At 40.7% G+C, this 20,545-nt stretch overlaps 1 long non-coding RNA gene and 2 pseudogenes across 14 annotated transcripts in view; all 3 read right to left on the reverse strand.

Annotated features, from left to right (window-relative positions):
- LOC113190576 (uncharacterized) overlaps positions 1 to 832 on the reverse strand; it is a 186,458-nt gene extending 185,626 nt beyond the window's left edge. For all 14 annotated transcript variants that reach the window (XR_013344188.1, XR_013344182.1, XR_013344184.1 and 11 more), the window contains exon 1: positions 665 to 832. This is a non-coding gene — a long non-coding RNA (uncharacterized LOC113190576). The remainder of the gene's footprint in view (positions 1 to 664) is intronic.
- A 2,057-nt stretch (positions 833 to 2,889) lies between these two features.
- Positions 2,890 to 4,061, reverse strand: LOC113190586 (selenide, water dikinase 1-like; annotated as a pseudogene).
- Positions 4,062 to 16,338: 12,277 nt separating this feature from the next.
- LOC113190581 (glycoprotein-N-acetylgalactosamine 3-beta-galactosyltransferase 1-like) lies at positions 16,339 to 20,301 on the reverse strand (annotated as a pseudogene).
- Positions 20,302 to 20,545: the final 244 nt, after the last annotated feature.

Consider the following 20,545-nt stretch of genomic DNA (forward strand, 5'->3'; position numbering starts at 1 on the left):
TTTTTTAAGAGGGGCTAGGGATATGGCTCGGTGGTTAAGCAGCCCTGGGTTCAATTCCTGAATGAATGAATGAATGAATGAATAATATAAGACTCAGCAGCACCTCTTTGTTTAAGAGTTAAGGTCCTTGGGCTGGTGCTGTAGCTCAATGACAGATCAGTTCCTAGCACTCTGGAAGCTCTGGTTTCAATCTCTAGCACTTCCCCCCAGATGTGCTGCTGGCACAATCCATGTCTCCCTGCCCTGCAATAGTATATATTTCTGTGTTTAAACAGAGATTCAAACACAAATGAAAGCACAATGGTTGGAAACTGTTGGTCCTCGGAATCATAAAAGCTAAAACGCAAGACAGAGGAAGGTTTTGGAAAGTGGGAGAACTGTGTTCTCCTGCATGAGCGTTTGTCTTAATGCCAAAGCAGTTAGAGAGGGCTAAAGCCAGCAGCCAGAAGGCAGCAGGAGTTGCTGGGGCCTCGCTGGCTTCCCGCCATCGCAGGAAGTGGAACCCTGGCAGAAGACACACATAGGGCAGACAGCATAGGACAGAACAGCAGAGCACGGTGCAGCTGAGGAAAAACTCAGGTGGGCCAGAAAGAGAGTGTCCAGAAGAGGGACCTGGGGCTTTAAAGGTGCAGCTGCACGACTCTCAGTGCTCCAGAGCTCTTACCCCTGGCAGGTGCGGTCCTTGCTATGCTCATTGGCATCCAGGCTCTGATCCTGTTTGACTTTCTTCAGGCCACGCAGACCCTTGAGTTGCGTGACCCAATCTACCAGAACACCTCCTTTCCTTCCTTAGTTCCCAGTCTTGGCCTGTGGGCTATGTCCCTGTCCTCCACCCTTCGCTCGCCCTCCACCCCTCCCCCGCCCAGCCCTGGCAAAGGGAGCCAAAATGTAAGGGCATAAGGGCAGAATGTTGGGAGGGATCCTGAGAGAAGAAGGGCTTATGCCAAAAACTCAGTCCCTGTCCCGAATGCTAATCCAATAAAGAGGACAGGTTTTGATATGGTTATTTCAATTTCACAGGGAATGAGATAGCTACTGGCCTTTTGAGAATCCTAACAGTGTGTTCCGGGCTCTGCCATATGGTTAAATTGATACAATACTGCAACATACAGTTTTCATATTTACATAATATATATTCCATGAGGCATTATAGTGTGTGTGTGTGTGTGTGTGTGTGTGGTGCTGAGTATTGAACCCAGAGCCTTTTGCATGTAATGCAAGCACTCTACTAACTGAGCTATATCCCCAGTCCACTTATATTGTATTTGAATGGACCCAGATACTAAAATAGAGGGATTTAATATACATGTTGTGTGAGGTGGAATTCTTTCTGAAGAGAAGAGTTAAGAAAGATAACATTTTTTGATTTCCCATATGGATACTCACCATTCTAGCCCCTAAAAACTCCTGAGTTAAGCCTATTTCCCATACAGAGTTCTGAAATGGCCCCAAAATCCATTCTCATGGTGGGAGGTGATAATTCCCCCTTGTATTAGTACATAAAGGTTTTGGAACCTATGTTATTTCTATAAAAGTGAGTTAAATCATCCACATGAAAGAATGTCCCACCTATATCTCTAGATTGAGTATCCAGGAGGAGTGGCCTGTGGTAGGGGTAGTTAAAATGACTTCCAATGGGCCATCCCATTTTCCTTTTAAGGGGCTCTGCATTGAGGAGGGGAAAGGTAGACTAAGTCCTCTACTGAAATAGGACTTTATGGGTCTCTGAAGATTGGAGCTGGGGAAGATGAGTGTGGGCATATTTCCAGAGGGCAGCCCTAAGGTAAGCTAAGAGAGTTTTAAGATATAAAGAGGAACACTAGGTAAATGAGGTTGAATGGTGGGGGGAAGGAGGGGTCACTCATACATAAGTTCAAAAGGGCTGCTTATGAGAGGTGGTTTTTTGTTTGTTTGGTTGGTTGATTTTTGGTGGATTTTGTTTTGTTTTGTTTTTTGCTTTTAGCAATGCTCAGATTTGGAGAAGGGCCAAAAGGCCAAAGCTCAGTCCAATCCAAATGAGTATCTATAGATAATTTGGTTAAGGTTGCCTTTGGTTCTATTAATCCTTCCAACTTTTCCTGGTTTCTATGGATGATATATGGAATGTGGAAGTTCCATTTTATATTTAAAATTTTAGCCAATTCTTGGGTAAGAGAGGAAGTAAACTCAGGGCCATTCCTGGACTGGAGGCAGGCAGGTAAACCAAAGAGTGGAATTATTTCCTGGGAAAGTAGGGTTGCTATTGTGAAAGCCCTCTTATTGCTAGTTGGAAAAGCTCTGACCCGTCCAGTAAAGGTGTCTACCAAAGCCAGACTGAAGCACTTGCCTTGTGGAACTTTATGCACTATTGGAGAATGTCCTGGGTCAAAGAGATGCTCTTGAGTTATTAATCTCAGCTTTACAAATCAATGATACAAAGGAATCATGCAACATCTTACTACCAGGAGACCATCTTATCACTTACCAAATCTGTCCTTCCAGAATACCATCCAAGACACACAAAAAAGACCAAAATGGTATGATAAATACACATAAAATGAAAAGACCCAACTGCTATGTGATACTACTCTCGGTAATGTCTGTGATGGGTGAAAACACCTTTAGAAAAATATTAGTGTCTAAAGATTCAAAATGAATCAACAGTATTGGATAACAATATAATTCTCAACTCGAAAGCTGCCTCAAGATTGGGGGCATCTTTCATTAATGTAACAGGAAAAGAAGGCCATGGATTTCATTTTATTAATTGTATCCACTCACAATCTACCTAAGGTCACCAGTTGTGTAGATACAGTGAGATTTTTGTTGTTGTTATAGTCTTTAATTGAAGTGATGATAAAGGAAATAGATCTATTTAACAACAAAACCAAATTGCTATTTCTGTCTATATTAGGAGGTGGCACCAGGTGTGGGATTCACATTTTGAGTGGCCACTTGTGGTGCAACTTTGATAATCCAGGTTTACCTATGATTCTGACAGTACAGTTGCTCTTCTCTACAATCCCAATAATCCATGCTTGGTGACCTTCACCATACTTGGGGGACTTTATTTCAGCACAGACCAAGCAGCTTGCTCATGTGGTAAACATATTAGAAGGCCTCCTGATGTCTCTGGGCAGGTTCCATGCATGAGACCATAGGCCTTGCTCACAGCAGCCATCTTGACCAGCACAGGGAGGTTATGAATCAAAGAACATGTCATTTGTCAGTTGCTTGTCCAGATTCTGAGCATGGTGCAAGATCCCAAAGCCTGTGATGTCAGTGGCTGCGTGGACATTGAACGTGTGCATGAGTCTGTCCTGTAGGTGTCCGGTTGAGCCGGGCCGTATTCATCACTCCTTCTTGGTATGCCAATTCTACATTTTCTTGGGTGACTACTAGCTTAATTTTATTCCACTTTTCAGGAATATCCAGCCACTGGTGCACAATAACAGGGACTTGTGTCCCCAGAGGTTTTGTCAACACAAGCACATCCCCTGGTACTGCGTTATCTGGCATGATAAATTCATTAGGCTGGCAGACAGTTGTAGCAACTTCTCCCAGAACAAGCCAGGGGTTTAATACTGTTTGGCCATCAGCTACAGACATCCCTGCTTCCTCAGCTGCATCTTTAAAACCCTGTATAATTAGGGGCATCACTTTATCCCTTTCCTGTCGGTCATTTTATTACTGACTACAAGGAGCATCAGTGTATTGTCACATTCTGTGCCCCCATTCCATAGAGGTCATGCTATTCTGAGGACATTGACACATGCTATTTTGCCCATCATGTAAGGGTCATCTACAATAGGATAAATGTGATCTGTGGTTTGAACCAAGGAAAGGCCACTATGCCTCAAAGGAACGAGGCAAGTATCCATTCTGATGCCAAGCCTTGGCATAACAGCTCCCAGAAACTGTTCATCTTCTTGGAAGTGGTTCTCTTGTAAAGACTCCAGCAACTTCTGCAGGACATCTTGAGGCACTTTGCAGCCTGTGCCCTTCAGTTCAGTAAACCTGGTTAACCGGAAGCTCTTATCCAATTCATAACTTTCCGGGTTAAAGGACTCCCAGATAGACATGGTTCCTTACAGGTTAGCCCCTTCCCTCCCTCTCTCTTGTTTGGCTGGGATTTTTACTTCTGATCCACCTACCTCCAGGCCTGGCATGTGCAGAGGGGTGGACATTGTGGCATGTGCCCAGGATCCAGGCGCTCTCCATGAGGCCCATGGTACAAGCAGCCCATCCCCAAGGACTGCACTTGGAACACCTTGAGTCTCAGGCTGCGTCTTTAGAGGCACAACAGGCCCATCCTGCTCTTTCTGTGGCGCTATGCTGCTGGCTGGTGGCAAAGGAGGAGAGGCACTGCCAGCTAATCCCTGCCAACTCAGGCCATCCCAGGTGGAGTGGCGGGTGGCAGGAAGCCCCAGGGGCCCACAGGTGCTGAACTGGTACCTGCCTCCTACTGGACAGGCAAGGCGCCCAGATCCAGCGGGCCTGTAGGGCTAGGTGCTGGTAGGTGCTGTACCCAGACAGGGAGCTGGCTGTGCACAAAAATGTTGGCAGCCAAAAAAAAATTAACCCCTGCGTGGCCACCCTCCCCCTCACTCCTCCCCTGGTGCCTCATTCTTGGTCTGTGGTCCCTGGCCTTGCTGGCCTTTTCTGCTATACAATGCCCTTTACAGTGTAAGACTGTCTCCTTGTGGGGCAAATTTTTATGTAGCTAGTATTAAAGGGGTTCTTTTCTGAGTTAGGAAGCCCCTCTCCTTCCAGATTAAAATGTTAGAATAAATAATATTGTATATGTATTTGGAATATGTAAAATATTGACTGATTTTTCCCTGGCTAATGATAAAGCTTACATGAGGGCTGTAATGACACCCGCTTCCTCCACAGAAAAGTCTTACCTGGGCTTCTCTAGAAATCTTCACCATGGCTGATTATTAGGACTGTCAGCAAAAGAGTCTCTACCAAAGAGTTCAACGTAGATAAACTTCCTATTTTCGTGTTGCCCTGTTTTACTTGCTTGGCCACTGGCCAGGAAGAAATCAGCACTCCAGGTGCTGGACACCCCCTTTACTAGTTTTTCACAAACATGTATCCAGTACAGTAGTTTGTAGAAATATGTAAACAAAAGCCTCTGGCCTTGAGCTGTGCTTCACCAAGTGTGATAAGGAAGACAGATCCTTTAACAAGGCCTCTGGTCTTGAGCCAGAGCTTCACAGAGATGTCTAAATTTCTAAGATAAGAGAAGTTAGCAACTGGGCTCCATGGTAACAGCTGGCAGGGGGAGGAAAGAAAGGGGAGAAGAAACTCTCCCCTTCTCAGGTGTTGTCCTTGAAGGGTTAACTTGCCCAAAACAGTGAAAGAAAAAAAAAAAATGCTTTTATGGGAACTTCTGCTGACTGTGAACTTCTGAGACCCTCCCCTTATATGCTGGGTATAAAATTCTGGAACTACCTGAACTCAGGGTTCAGTGGGTTGATTGATTACAGCAAAAGCTGTGCCCTCTGAACCTGGCTGCAGCCAATTAAAACTGTTTCCTGCTATCTTCGGTTCCTTGCCTTGTCTGTCCCTGCAACAGGGCCACTAACTCAGCTTGCTGTGAGGTGGTCTCTGGGAATAGGGAGATAATTCTAATATCTGGGTAAGGAACAGAAGAATCTGCTGTAACTTTTCCTTGAATTATAGCATAACCAGCAAGATAAGGGGGATGTTTCTGAGAGTTTCTAAGTATGAACCAGTCAAGGGAGTAAGGTAATTGCTGATCCATTATGTGAGAAAATTGACTCATCAAAAAGTCCAGAAAGTCTGAACAAGAATGAGAAATTATAGGAGCAGAAGGGTTTGCTGGGAGCAGAGTGCCTGGGTTTAGTGAGGAATCTTGTTAGGGGATCCAGGAGTTGTGCATGCAGTAATTGGACTCCAGTTGGGGAAAGGGATAAAAATGAATGATGACTAAAGAGATCTGAGAGGGAGTGTATAGTAAGAACAGTAATGGGTTATATAATGTGAATTTTCTTGCCTTGAGGATCATTAGAGCTGCTGTTGCTAAAACCTTGAGGTGTTGGGGACAGCTTTGATAAACTAAGTTGAATTGTTCAGGTAGGAATGCAATAGGATGGAGGTGGGGGTATTGTCATGGCACTCCCTCCTCTACAGAAAATCTTAACTAAGCTTCTCCAGAAATCTTCATCATAATTGATCTTAGGACTTTCAGCAGAAGATTCTCTACAAAATAATTCAATGTAGTTAAACTTCCTATTTCCTATTGCTCTAGCTTATTTGGCCACTGGCCTAGATGAGATCAGCACTCCAGTGCTGAACACCCCTTAACTAGTGTTTCACAAAGGCTTGTGGACTTTCTAGAATGAGTAACACATAGAATAGTTTGTAGAAGTGTGTTTGCAAATGCAAAGTGTGATAAGATAGATCCTTTAACTGGGCCTCTGGCCTTGAGCCAGAGCTTCACTGAGATGTTTACATTTCAAATATAAGAGAAGATGTTATTAATTGGGCTCCATGGTAACAGCTGACAGCAGGAGGAAAGAATGTGGAGAAGAAGCTCTCCCCTTCTCAGGTGCTGTCCTTGAAGGGTGAACTTACCCAGAACACAGTGAAAGAAAAACAGAGATAGATAAATTGTGGTATAAAGGTGTATTAAGAATTGTAATGCAAAATAATAATAATAATAATAAGAGAGCTCATATATAATGGCATAAATTGGTGTGAACATACTTTAGATACAGAGTTATGAAAAACTGTGCTGTGGATGGATAATTATGATTGTAATGGATTCCATTATTGTCATGTATGTAAGAAATTTTAAAAAAAGAAAAGAAAAACCTGCTTTTGTGTAAACTTCTGGTGGCTGTGAACTTTGAAGACCTTTCTCTTACACACTGGGTATAATGTTCTGAAACTGCCTGAACTCAGGGTTCAGGGGGATTAATTGATTATAGAAAAAGTTCTATCCACTAAACCTGACTGTAGCCAAATACAACTGCTTCCTGCTGTCCTGGGTGTCCTGACTCATCTGTCCTTTACAAGAGTATCTCCTGACTTCTGGTAAATAATTCCCAAAGCTTATTTGTGTTCTGAGTGGAGGGCCAGGAAAAAGGGATTATTGGGGTTTGGTATATAACTAATTGAAAATTTGGGCTGGGAGTATTAGTTCAGTTGGTAGAGTGCTTGCCTTGCATGCACAAGGCCCTGGGTTAAAGCCCAGTACACACACAAAAAAAAAAAAACCCTGAAGATTTTAGGAAGGAATTCTGAAGGGCAGAAATGGTAGAGGAAAAGGAATGGGGAGATGGAAGGGAATCTGAAAGATTCCCCTTGGATGCCTCATAAAGAGGTTTGGCTATGAGGGAGAATTTTGGTGTCCAGATATGAAAGTAGTTTAAAGGCCTAAGAGGACAGCATGTCTCTTTTGGTGGTTGGTAGGGGTTTAATGCTTGGAGTCTCTCTGGGGGAATATTATAGGAGGTGCAGGTTAAAGGATGCCTCAATATTGTACCCGAGAGGAGCAGAGTTGGGCCTTAGATTGAGAAACCTGATACCCCAGGGGGCCAGGGAGTTAAGGAGGGTGATAGTGTAACATGTGGGGTATTCTAGGGAAGGGCTACAGAGCAGGAGGTCATCTACATACTGTATAAGATGGCTAGGGGATAAATTTAGGGTAACCAGGTCGAGTTGGAGAGCTTGGCCAAAGTGGTGGGGGCTATCTCAGAAGATATGTGGGAGGATGGTCCAGTTGAGCTGCTCTAAGTAGTTAGTGTCTGGGTCTATCCAAGTAAAGGCAAACAGTGGGCATGAGTCTGGATCGAGAAGAATAGTAAAGAAGGCATCTTCCAGGTCTCATACTGAGAAATGTGTGGTGGAGGTTGGGATATGAGATAAAAGGGTGTGAGTGTTGGGAACTACAGGGTATATGGGAACAATGGCCACATGAGCCACAGCTGGCCATTGGATTTCTTTACTCCAAGAATTGGTGAGTTATGAAGTGAGGAGTTTGGTATAAGAAGTTTGCCTTGCAATAACTGGGAGATGATGGGCTTTAAACCTCTGAGGGTTAAGGGAGTTAGAGGATATTGGGGAAGGATTACATAATGGATGGTGTCTCTTAACTGGATATGAATCAGGGAATGATGTCTTGTTATTGTAGGTTGTGAAGTATCCCAGACTGTGGGGTTAGTCACAGAAAGTAAAGAACAATCAAAAGGCTTAGGGGGGTTCCAGGACATGGTCTGGTGTCAGGGCACATGACTAAACTAATCAAGGTCACTCCAAGTGAATGTGGGAACTAAATAAAGACACAGACAGAGAAAGTACCTTTTCTTTGGGCTCAGTGACCGCTTCTCAGCCACAGCTCCCACAAGGGGGGCACGGCAGGCAAGAAAAAGAAGGAGCATGCCTTGAACTTGGGTTTTATTGGAGAGAAGCCATTCAAATGAGGCAAGGGGCCAAGTTTCAGGGGGTTAGTCTAGGTAACTGATGTCTGGCTGTCAGCAGATTGACATGGTGGAAGATCATGCCCCTCTCATGTGCTGTGTGATAATCAAAGGCAGAGCAAGCGAAAGGGACACATATATGCACAGCCAGACAGAGCAGCAGCATCAGTCCAGTTCACTTTGTGCACTCAAAATGCTCACAGCTCACACACACAGCCTATGCCTGGCTCGCCACATCTCCCCCTTTCGTAACTTATAAATGCAATTGGGGAATTATATCTTCCAGTCATTGGATTCTTGGTCCAAGGTCGTTGTAGCCTACTATTGAGACACAAAAAGGATTAGTACAAAAAAATTCCAATAACACATCATATAGAATGTTTCAACATATTTTTAGAATTAAAGACACTTAATTAACTTCAAAGGATCCAGGTATTATTATTATTACTCTGCCAAGCACTCATCAGAACATTATTAATCTTTTCCCAATTTTATTGGGAAGCATTGTATTTGGTCATAGTAACACAGACATATTTATAGTCAGCATGGCATTCAAACCTTTCCTAAAACCAAAGAGCAGAGGGCTCATTATTCATTATAGTGGCTTCTTGAGTGTGCAATGTAGTTCCAATTTTTCCATCAGCACTTATTTGACTATGAAGAATCTTGGGAGTAATTTAAGTCAAATTATTAAGAAAATTTATATTTCGTAGCTTTTAAAACATAGCCATAAAGGCTGTAATTGTGGAAACAATGAATAATATTTAAAGTAGTCACTTCAAGAATCATGAGGTCAAGAGTTTGCACAGGCTATTGTGAATGAAGTAATTTCTCTTTCAGTGGATTCTTCACCGCTACACAGGAATCCTTTTGATTTATGGGTGTTGATTTTATGTCCTGTTACTTTGCTGAATTCATTTATTTGTTCTTGAAGTTTTCTGGTGGAATTTTTTGAATCTTCTAGATATAGAATCATGTCATCAGCAAATAGTGATAGTTTAAGTTCTTCTTTATATATTTGTGTCCATTTAATTTCTTTTTATTTTCTTCTATCTAATTGCTCTGGCTAGAATTTCAAGGATGATAATGAATAGAAGTGGTGAAAGAGGAATCCTGTCTTGTTCCAGTTTTTAGCGGGAATGCTTTCAATGTTTTTTTATTTAGAATGATGCTGACCTCAGGTTTAGCATGTATAGCTTTTACACTGCTGAGGTATATTCCTACTATCCCTAGTTTTTCTAGTGTTTTGAACATGAAGGTGTGCTTTGTTTTGTCAAATGCTTTTTCTGCATTTATTGAGATAATCATATGATTCTTGTTCTTAAGTCTACTAATATCATATATTATGTTTATTGATTTCCATATGTTGAACCAACCCTGCATCCCTGGGATGAATCCCACTTGACCATATCTTTTTAATATGTTTTTGTATACAATTTGCAGAATTTTATTGAAAATTTTTGCATCTATGTTCAACAGGGATATTGGTCTGAAGTTTTCTTTCCTTGATGGGTCTTTGTCTGGTTTTGGTATTAGGGTGATATTAGCCTTGTAGAATGAGTTTGGAAGGATTCCCTCCTTTTCTATTTCATGGAATACTTTGAAGAGTTTTGGTGTTAATTCTTCTTTGAAAGTGTTATAGAACTCGGCTAAGAATCCATCTGGTTCTGGCTTTTCTTGGTTGGTAAGCTTTTGATGGCATTTTTATTTCATTACTTGAAATTGATCTATTTAAATCATGTATGGCCTCCTTATTTAGTGTGAGTAGGTGATATGCCTCTAGAAATTTTTCAATGTCTTTGATATTTTCTATTTTTTAGAGTATAAATTTTCAAAATAGTTTCTTTATTATTTTTTTTTATTTTATTATTAATTATTATCTTCTGTATTTCAGATGTGTCCCTTGTGATATTTCCTTCTTTGTCCTATATTTTAGTAATTTGAGTTTTATCTCTTTTCTCTTTGTTAGCGTGGCCAGGGGTTTATCTATTTTATTTATTTTTTCAAAGAACCACCTTTTTGTTTTGTCAATTTTTTAAATCATTTCTTTTGTTTCAATTTCAATGATTTCAGTTCTGATTTTAATTATTTCCCTGTCTTCTACTGCTTTTAGTATTTGTTAAGGTCTGTAAACAAGTCAGGATGGCACCTGGCATTTTGCCATAGAAATGTTAGAGTTTGTAAACAAGTCTGGATGGTGCCTGGCAAAATGCCAGAGGGAGTGGTTTGAGAAGTAACAAAAGCGAGCCATTAAATATGGAGATTCCTTATTGGTTGACTGATGTATCTAGTTTATGCTAATTAAGATAAGCTGTGTAAAATGTATAAATACCTCTGTTGTCCTACAATAAATGGCTTCCACTCCTGCTGTATCAACATATACAAGTTATTCGTCACCCCCCACCCCACCCCCACCCACCCCCACCCCCGTTATTTTGCCCAGCCAGCTGGGCTCCGGCAGTTTGTTCTTCTTTCTATAGGGCTTTAAGGCTTTAAAATGCCTGAGAATCGATCTAACAAAAGGGGTGAAAATTGTCTACAATGAAAACTACAGAACATTAAAGAAAGAAATTTAAGAAAACCTCCTAAGATGGAAAGATCTCCCATGCTCCTGGATAGGTGGAATTAATATTGTCAAAATAGCCATACTACTAAGAGTGTTATACAGATTTAATGCCCTTCCTATTAAAATTCCAATGACATTCTTCATCAAATTAGAAAAAGCAATCATTAAATTAATTTGGAAAACTGCTGAGAGCCATAGCCAAGTAGGAATGACGCATGGCATTTTTGGTTGAAAGGTGACCCTGCTCAGGGATTAGGGTGGCTCCAGGTTTAGGGTGGATCCTGCTGGGAATAGGGCGTATCCTGCTGCCTCAGGCGCCCGCTCCTTGAGTTCCCCTGGAGTTCTCAAGGGGTTCTGAGAGAATTGGTATGCAGAACCCGGTGGAGGGAGTGTATTTTTCCCAGATCATGCGTGTAGAGTGTCTGTGAGAGTTCTGGAATAAAGAGTTGCTGTTGGAATCTACAAGTATTTGTGGTTGCTCGGTTATTTTGTGCCCAGCCAGACTGCAGCCGAAAACTAAGAGATCCAGAATAGCTAAAGAAATCCTTAGCAAGAAGTGAAGCAGGAAGCTTCAATACCAGACCTTAAACTATACTACAGAGCTATACTAACAAAAACAGCATAGTATTGGCACCAAAATAGACTTGAAGACCAATGGTACAGAATAGAGGACACAGAGACATACCCAAATAAATATAGTTAAGTCATACTAGACAAAGGTGCCAAAAACATTCACTAGAGAAAAGATAGTCTAGTCAATAAATGGTACTGGCAAAACTGGAAATCCATATGTAGCAAAATGAAATTAAACCTCTATCCCTCACCCTGCATAAAAATCAACTCAAAGTGGATCAAAGACTTAGGTACTAAAACAGAGACCTTGCACATATCAGAAGAAAAAATAGGCCCAAATCATCACCACATCAGCCTAGGATTTGACTTCCTTAACAAGACTCCTAAAGCACAAGAAGTAAAATCAAGAATTATTAAATGGGATGGATTCAAATTAAAGAGCTTTTTCTCAGCAAAGGAAACAATAAAGTGAGGGAAGAGCTTACAGATTGGGAGAAAAATCTTTACCACATCCACCTCCAATAAAGCATTAATCTTTAGGATATATAAACAACTCAAAATTTTTAGCACCAAAAAAAATAATAATAATAACCCAATCAATAAATGGGCTAAGGAACTGAATGGACACTTTACAGAAGAAGAAATACAAATGATCGATAAATGTATGGAAAAGTGTTCAACATCTCTATTACTTAGAGAAATGCAAATCAAAACTACTCTAAGATTTCTTCTGACTCCTATTAGAATGGCAAACATCAAGAATACAGGCAACAGAATACAGCGGTCACTAATATGGCATCATGTAAAAATGTGGATGAGTAACCGATGTGATTCTTCAATCTGGAATTGGGGTAAAAATGGGAGTTCATAACCCACTTGAATCTAATGTATGACATATGATATGTCAAGAGCTTTGTAATGTTTTGAACAACCAATAAAAAAAAAGAATACAGGCAACAATAAATGTTGGTGAGGATGTGGGGGGAAAAGGTACACTTATACATTACTGGTGGGACTGCAAATTAGTGCAACCACTATGGAAAGTGGAGATTCCTCAAAAAATTGTGACTGAAACCACCATTTAACCCAGCTATCCCATTCCTTGGTTTATACCCAAAGGACTTAAAATTAGCATACTGTAGTGACTCAGCCACATCAATGCTTACAGCAGCTCAATTCACAATAGCTAGACTATGGAACCAACCTAGGTGTCCCTGAATAGATGAATGTATAAAGAAAATATGTCATATATACTCAACATATACTCAGCTTTAAAGAAGAGTAAAATTACAGAATTTGCCAGTAAATGGTTGGAGTTGGAGAATATCATGCTAAGCGAAATAAGCCAATCCCAAAAAAAACAAAGGCCGAATGTTTTCTCTAATATGCGGATGCTAATTAACAATAAGGCAGGGGTCACTAGGGAAGAATATTGTTACCTTAGATTAGGCAGAAGGAAGTGATGACAGGGTAGGGGTGGGGATGTAAGGATAGGAAAGATGGTAGAATGAAACAGACATTATTACTGTTTGTATATATGTGACTGCATGCCCAATATGGTTCTGCAACATGTACACTCAGAAAAATGATAAGTTATATCCCATCCATGTATATCAAAGTGCATAAATGCATTCTATTGTCATGTAAAACTAATTAAAACAAATAAAAAGAATTTAAAAAAAAAGAGTTTGCCCAGATCTACTTAATTGGCATTTATCTACTTCAAAGCCTCTGTGTTAACTTCAGCATGCCAAATGGCAATAGAACAATGGAACATTGAGGAAGGATCAATGTCTTTTTCTTTTAATATAACTAGTGGTACAAATAGATAAGTTGTATTTTTTATAGGTTACAGGATATTTAATCATCCTTACTCTTAGTTCTCACATTTAAGGAGTCTTTAAGTCTGTCAATAATTCAAAAATTCTGGAGGCAGAAGTTACACATCAAACATCTTTTTGGAAGCCATCTTGGTGAGGGTTAAAGTTTCTAGGTGTTATAGTATCCTCATGTAATTCTAGGAGACCAAACTAAAATATATCCTATTTATAGGACACCTTATTTTATACTGGCAATCATTTGAGCAATCCACCCACTTAGGAAAGATGCCAATTTCTATTGTAGATGATTAGCCAATAATACATTGGTGGGTATTTTGTGTAACTAACTGGCCTGTATAGGAAAATTCTATTTCAACAATCTTTCTATTTTGACAATTGTCCAGATATATAGTCTTAATTTCTAAGAAACAGCATGATTAGCTGGTTTAGGTTTGTTATATGCTGTCTTTTTCTCAAAAGATACTCCCAGGCAGCCTGTTTGCCATAGGATCAACATATAAGTATAACTGACCACTATAGTCAGTATAATTAGTCTAGTTACATGGGTGGACTTTCCAGTCCACATTGAAATGCACACTAAAAGTGGACTTGAGAGATGGGTCCACAGAAGTCTCTTCATAATTTTTTTACTTATCTGATAAGTTCATAAAGCTACTTGGCTGTAAACTCTACAGCTGGAAATTTACCTTCCTGTGCCAGGTTTTTCAGTTATTTTCATGATGACAGGTTTAAACTCTCCTTTGAAATCTGATTTAATTTACTGGATCATGTTCAGTAGCAGTAAGACTTTTAATATCACAATTTATGTAAAATTTTGAAATATGTAAGATCCAGTATGTGCATATAAAGTCCTGTTTTTCCCCTTTCTTTATTTAATAAAACTGAATTCAGCCATAGTATAATTAGTTTAAGTTATAGACAATAGTACAGTATTTAAATAATAAGAAAGGATCTATTATCTCTAGCTGGTCATAAAACTTGACAAAAGTCATCTACTAGTTATGTTAAGTTGAACATTAATGGATTGGAAAGGGATCATGTCAAGTAGAAATTTAGCCTTCACTAATTGTACAACTTGATTCTGAAGAATATAATAAGCTGTATATAAAACTTGTACTTTGAAATTAGCTTTAGATTAACTTAAATAATAATCTTAATGTGGGATGAGGCTAGAGACAGAGTTTTTAACTTAGGAGTGGTGGTCCTTATCAGGGGCATGAGAAAAATATAGACATCTATCCAAAATAGGATGTACACATTAAATAAGCCAAGAAAAGATATTTTGTTTTTTACCATTAAGAAAAAAATGAAATAGAAACATGAATAGTCCTTTATTTACCAATCTATAAAAAACTGTTCTTATTGTTATCAAACTTAGTGTTGACTTAAGTGTGTAGAATTAGTATCTTAAATATTAAAGTGGGGGCCGGGGCTGTGGCTTAGCAGTAGGGCACTCCGCTTGCATGTGTGGGACCCTGGGTTCAATCTTCAGTACCACATAAATTAAACAAAGGTATTGCATTCACCTACAATGAATATAAAATATATTAAAAAAGAAAGAGCCAAAAAATTTTTTTAAATATTAATGGGTAAAAACAAGTCAACAGTATGGTTTAAGACAGTAATCTAATTTAGAATTTTATATGATATTGAGCTAACAATGACATATTGATGGATTTATGTCAAAATAATTTTTACATATAAAAAACAGTTGTATTTTGTGTAGCAATATTAGCTTGAACAATTATGTGTGATTATTGTTTTAATAATTTCAAAAATATCAATGTTTATAGGACATTACCTCATTATTAACATTGAGAAAAAGTCTATCATGTTAAATTTCTTACTGAAATAAGCTATCGACTTTTTTTTTTTTTTTTAGAGAGAGAGAGAGGATTTTTTAATATTTATTTTTCAGTTTTTGGAGGACACAACATCTTTGTTTGTATGTGGTGCTAAGGATAGAACCTGGGCCACAGCATGCCAGGCAAGTGGGCTACCGCTTGAGCCACATCCCCAGCCCAAGCTATCAGCTTTTGAGCTGATTTACTTATAGCTATCTGTCTAATATTTTAGGGATAACTATTTTCAGTGTCATTTTTTTCTCAGTGATAAACTTATTTTTTAACTAGGCGTGCACTCTTATATGTGATGTCATGTGATGTAGCCGAAATAAGATCCTTGTGTATATTATATTTCTTTCTTATAATTACATAGTTAGAATTGAAAAGAATAAGGATTTCTTGGTCATCACCAGAACATTGTGAGAAAATTGACCCAGGTTGCTGGTTTCTGTTCCTGCAGGAGCAAAATGTATCCTCATAACCTCCAAAAATAAAACATAAGCAAGCATATTTATCTCTTATAATTGCTACATCTGCAACTTCTCTTAATAATACAGCTATAAAGAAAAAATTAGGTTATTTAACTTTGAGAACAAGTGAGGCCTGATCAGGGCTGCAATGTAGGTGCCTGTTGAACCATATTTTGTGTGAAAAAGAAATCTTTCTTAGTGGGAATGCATTAAAATTATAAAGATTTTTTTTTTTAACAGCTGGGTACAGGTTTCTTAATTCCCATTGCCAGTGTGAGACGTAAAGTATGGGTTAATAAAAAGGAGGTGGCCCAGAAGCCCTATTTGAGTGACAGAGGAAGAACCAATGGGAAACCTGAGAAAAATGCGGGGGGTGGGACTTATCCACCTTGTTGCGGGCCACCACCTCCCCCACCCCACACACACCCCATGTAGCTGGAGAACTCTACAGAGTTTTCTATAGACCAGAGTTTTCCCTGAAATTTGGGGGTTTTTACCTCGTGCATTGTTTGTTCTGACCCTAGCAATCCTGGTTGTATTTCGCCAGGCCAGGTGGCTTGTGCCCAGAGCCTTGCATCTTTCTTGTTGCTCCCACTACCCCACGTGGTTGCCTTAGTAACCAGGGAAGCCCGAGCCAATGGGCGTGGCCACTGTGACCAATGGCTGCTGCTCTTGCTGAGGCCTGTGGCCACCTAAGGCAAGGTCGCAAATCAAGCATTACAGGAATTAGCCACTGCGTCAGGCGCCCACGCAAAAATCCTTGGTGCTGGGCTATTTTGTGCTTGGTCATTTCTCCCTCCTATGTTCGTCCCGCTGGGGCCAGACTTGTGGCTGGCATCTTGTGTCCATGTCCCCTGGGGGTCCCAGGGATCGCGGAGGTCCAGGGTAGCCCCTTGTCTCTGGGCTAAGGGTCTCTGGGCTGAGGGGCCAGCGGGCGCGACACAGCAGTGGGGCGAGCTGGTGGCATTAATCTGGGCATTAATCCCAAAACTTCCCCCAGATGCCTGGATGCTCATCTGTTTCCGATTGGAATCCCTCTAGGGCAGCCCCATGTGAGTGTTCCAGGGGTTGCAGTGCCTGAGCCCGGGATTCGGTGGCCCGGCCTGTGTTCCTGCTAGCCTCTTGGGTTCAGTGCCTCAGTGCCTCCTGCTCCAGGAACCTGGAGCCTGGGTAAGGGGGCAACACTCTCTCAGACAAAAGACTGTCTACCTATGTGCTCCTGGTCCGTCTAGTTACAGGCCCCTTGGGGAATAGTGGCTAAAGTCTTGCATTTCTACCAAAACAGCAGAAAAACAAAATCTGTCTCTAGAATTAGAACTATCCCCGGTATAAAAAATCTTTGCCTTTTTTCTTTCACTCTCTAAGCGCAGATTTCTAGCATATAACCCCCAAAATCTTTACCTACTATCTCAAAATATAAAAATTCACACACACACAAACACACACAAAAAAAAAATCCACAAAAGTGCTTTTCCTATGGGAGAGGACTTAACTTAGCAATGTCCCATTAATCACCTTAATAATTCCTTACATTTATTTATAGACTCTAGGATTGCAAAATAAGAATTATTTTTTATCTTTCTAAAGATGAAAATTTTCCAGATATTACAAGTTTAAGGACTGACTTTCTTCTAATTCTCCCCCTTTTACAAATCAAACCACAAAATATTTAAAATCTATGCATGCTTTCACTACTGGAGAGAAAATAAACAAATCCACCAATTCTCAAAATTCACATTGGAGTCCTGCAGGACTGGCCACCATTTGTTGGGACACAGGACTAAACCCACTAAACTAGTCATGGTCACTCCAAGTGAATTTGGGGACTAAATAAAGACACAGACACAGAAAGTACCTTTTCTTTGGGTTTAGTGACCACTCCTCAGCCACAGCTCCCACAAGGGGGTATGGCAGACAACAAAGAGAGGGAGCACACCTTGAACTTGGGTTTTATTGGGGAGAAGCCATTCAAATGAGGCAGGAGTCAGGTGTCAGGGGGTTGATCTAGCTTATCAAGTAAGGCAATAGAAGAAGCCATCAAAAGCTTACCAACGGAGAAAAGCCCAGGACCGGATGGATGGATACACAGCTGAGTTCTACAAGACCTTTAAAGTAGAACTAATACCAATACTCTTCAATTTATTTCAGGAAACAGAAAAAGAGGCAGTAATTCCAAACTCATTCTATGAGGCTACTATCACCCAAAACCAGGCAGACACAACAAAGAAAGAAAACTTCAGACCAATATCTCTAATGAACATAGATGCAAAAAATTCTCAGTAAAATTCTGGCAAATTGGATACAAAGACATATCAAAAAGATTGTGCACCATGATTCAAGTGGGATTCATCCCAGGGATGCAAGGTTGGTTCAACATATGGAAATCAATAAATGTAATTCATCACATCAATAGACTTAAAGATAAGAATCATATGATCATCTCAACAGATGCAGAAAAAACATTTGACAAAAGACAGCACCCCTTTATGTTCAAAACACTAGAAAAACTAGGGATAACAGGAACATATCTCAACATTGCGAAGGCTACCCTAAGCCTCAGGCCAAATCATTCTAAAGGGAGAAAAATTGAAGGCATTCCCTCTAAAATCTGGAACAAGACAGGGATGCCCTCTTTCACCACTTCTATTCAACATAGTTTTTGAAACACAGGCTACAGCAATTAGACAAAATAAATCAAAGGGATATGGATGGGAAAAGAAGAATTTAAATTAGCACTATTTGCTGAAGATATGATTCTATACCTAGAAGCTCCACTCATGTAACCCTCCTTTACACAGGGCTTAAATCTTCTCCCAAAGTAAATAGGTTCTTCAGGGTCATAATTGGAAAGCAGCCATCTCAACTTGTCTAGTATGACATATGAATCATCAACTGCTTTCAGAAACCAATCAGCATCTTCTAAATAATGGTCATGAACATACTGAAAAGCTTTAATTGTTTTCCAGTAGAGTTGATCCCTGCCTCCTTTGGTTTTTAATCCCACAGTAGGAAAGTCTTTATTTTCTTCTGAATTCATAAACAACATTTTATTACAACATTGAGCCCATGTAGCTTTGACAGGTTTGGCCTTATCTCTAGATTCTGAGGGCCTGTCAAAACCCAACAAAGAATTTTAACTTTCTGAAAGAGGTTTTCAGCAATGTCTGTGTTCTCATCTTTATGTTGGCTAGAATCTGCATTGAAGTTCACTTGTCCTTGCAGATGATTCTGTCCATTATCATCTGGATGCCTAGCATGAGGATCATTATGAAGAATATTGGGCTGTGTGTCACCCTGTTCTCCCAACAAAATACTAAATAGCTGAGAGCATTGAAAAAGAAAAAAAAAACAACTATTGTTGATCCACAGAGGAAAATTTAAAAATTCAACCAAGATTTAGAGGTTATTTCCCGAAAGTGTATTTGTTTTTTTTTATAATTTGTTTTAGTTCTGGTTGGTCATAATACCTTTATTTCACTTGTTTATGTTTTGTTTGTGGTACTGAGGATGGAACCCAGGGTCTACCATGTGCGAGGCAGCCAGAGGGAGTAGCTGCTGATGTCAGAAATACACTGGGGGCGGGGGGGGGGGGGGGGGGGGGGGGCATGGGGAGGGGGCGGGGGGGGCTGCCACAACCCCAGCCCCCCGCCCAAGTGTATTTTGACATTAGCAGCTGCTCCCTCTCGCCCTTCCTGGGGGGCTGCGAGTGGGTCGAACTGGGCTGGCAACTTTTGCTTGACTCCACTGGGCAGCTGCAGAACTGGCTTGTGGCTGCTAGCCTGGACCACCCTCTACAGCCCAGATCATTCTCCCACTGAGGTGGCAGCAGCAGCCAAAGCGGCTGCAGGCAGGCCTGTGCTCCCCCAGGCTCACCCTGCCCCTCCCTACAGCGCTGCAGCCACCCAGGGGGATCCTAGCCACCACCACAGAGGAACTATGTGGGCTCATGCTTGCTTTAAAAACAAGCATCTACTGTGTGTATATATGTGACTGCATGACCAATATGATTCTGCAACCTGTACACTCAGAAAAATGAGAAATTATATCCCATCTGATTCAAATGTATGATATATCAAAATCATTGTACTGTCATATATAACTAATTATAGCAAATTTAAAAAACTTAAAAAAAAAAAACAAGCATCAAGGACTGGGGATATAACTCTGCCTAGCATGTATTAAGGCCCTGGGTTCAATCCCCAGCACCACCACCAAAAAAAAAAAAAAAAAAAAAAAGTATAAAAATAAGCATTAATACATCAACAGAAATCTCTTTTTCCTAGCGAGGACACTGTTCCCATAACCTATTCCGAGTTTGCCTGTCCACTCACTAGTCGTCAACTCCCCTGATTCTACAGTGTCCGAAATCAAACAACCTTATTGTGGGATTAGGACAGGAGCATGTCCCAGACCAGAAGCTTGAAGGAGTCGCTGGTAGCAGGCCGCGCAGCGCAGAGTGCGCAGGACCTGACTAAGCTGGGCCCCCTTCTCCGCCCCAGCCCCCCAGGTCCAGGTTCCCAAGTCCAGAGCCTCACCCCCTCCCCCGGGTGCAGCAAAGGTTACCTGACCGGACATTGCCACTGGGCACAAAACTGCTGTGCTTGTTAAAACACGTTAGAGAAGAAGAAAAGCAAAACTCGACTGGGAAAAAAAAGACTTGCAAAATATGCCTTGGATAAGACCATTTTTATGGAAAAGAAAAGGGCGGAGGCTAAAAACCTCTGATGGAGAAACCAAGGGAAAGCGGCCTCAGTCCTTGAAGTGAAAAGTCTGAAATTCACCCATAAAACCAGCAGCGGAGGCTTAAGGAGCCGCTCCG

Source organism: Urocitellus parryii, chromosome 8 (assembly GCF_045843805.1).
Source record: "Urocitellus parryii isolate mUroPar1 chromosome 8, mUroPar1.hap1, whole genome shotgun sequence".
NCBI lineage: Eukaryota > Metazoa > Chordata > Mammalia > Rodentia > Sciuridae > Urocitellus > Urocitellus parryii.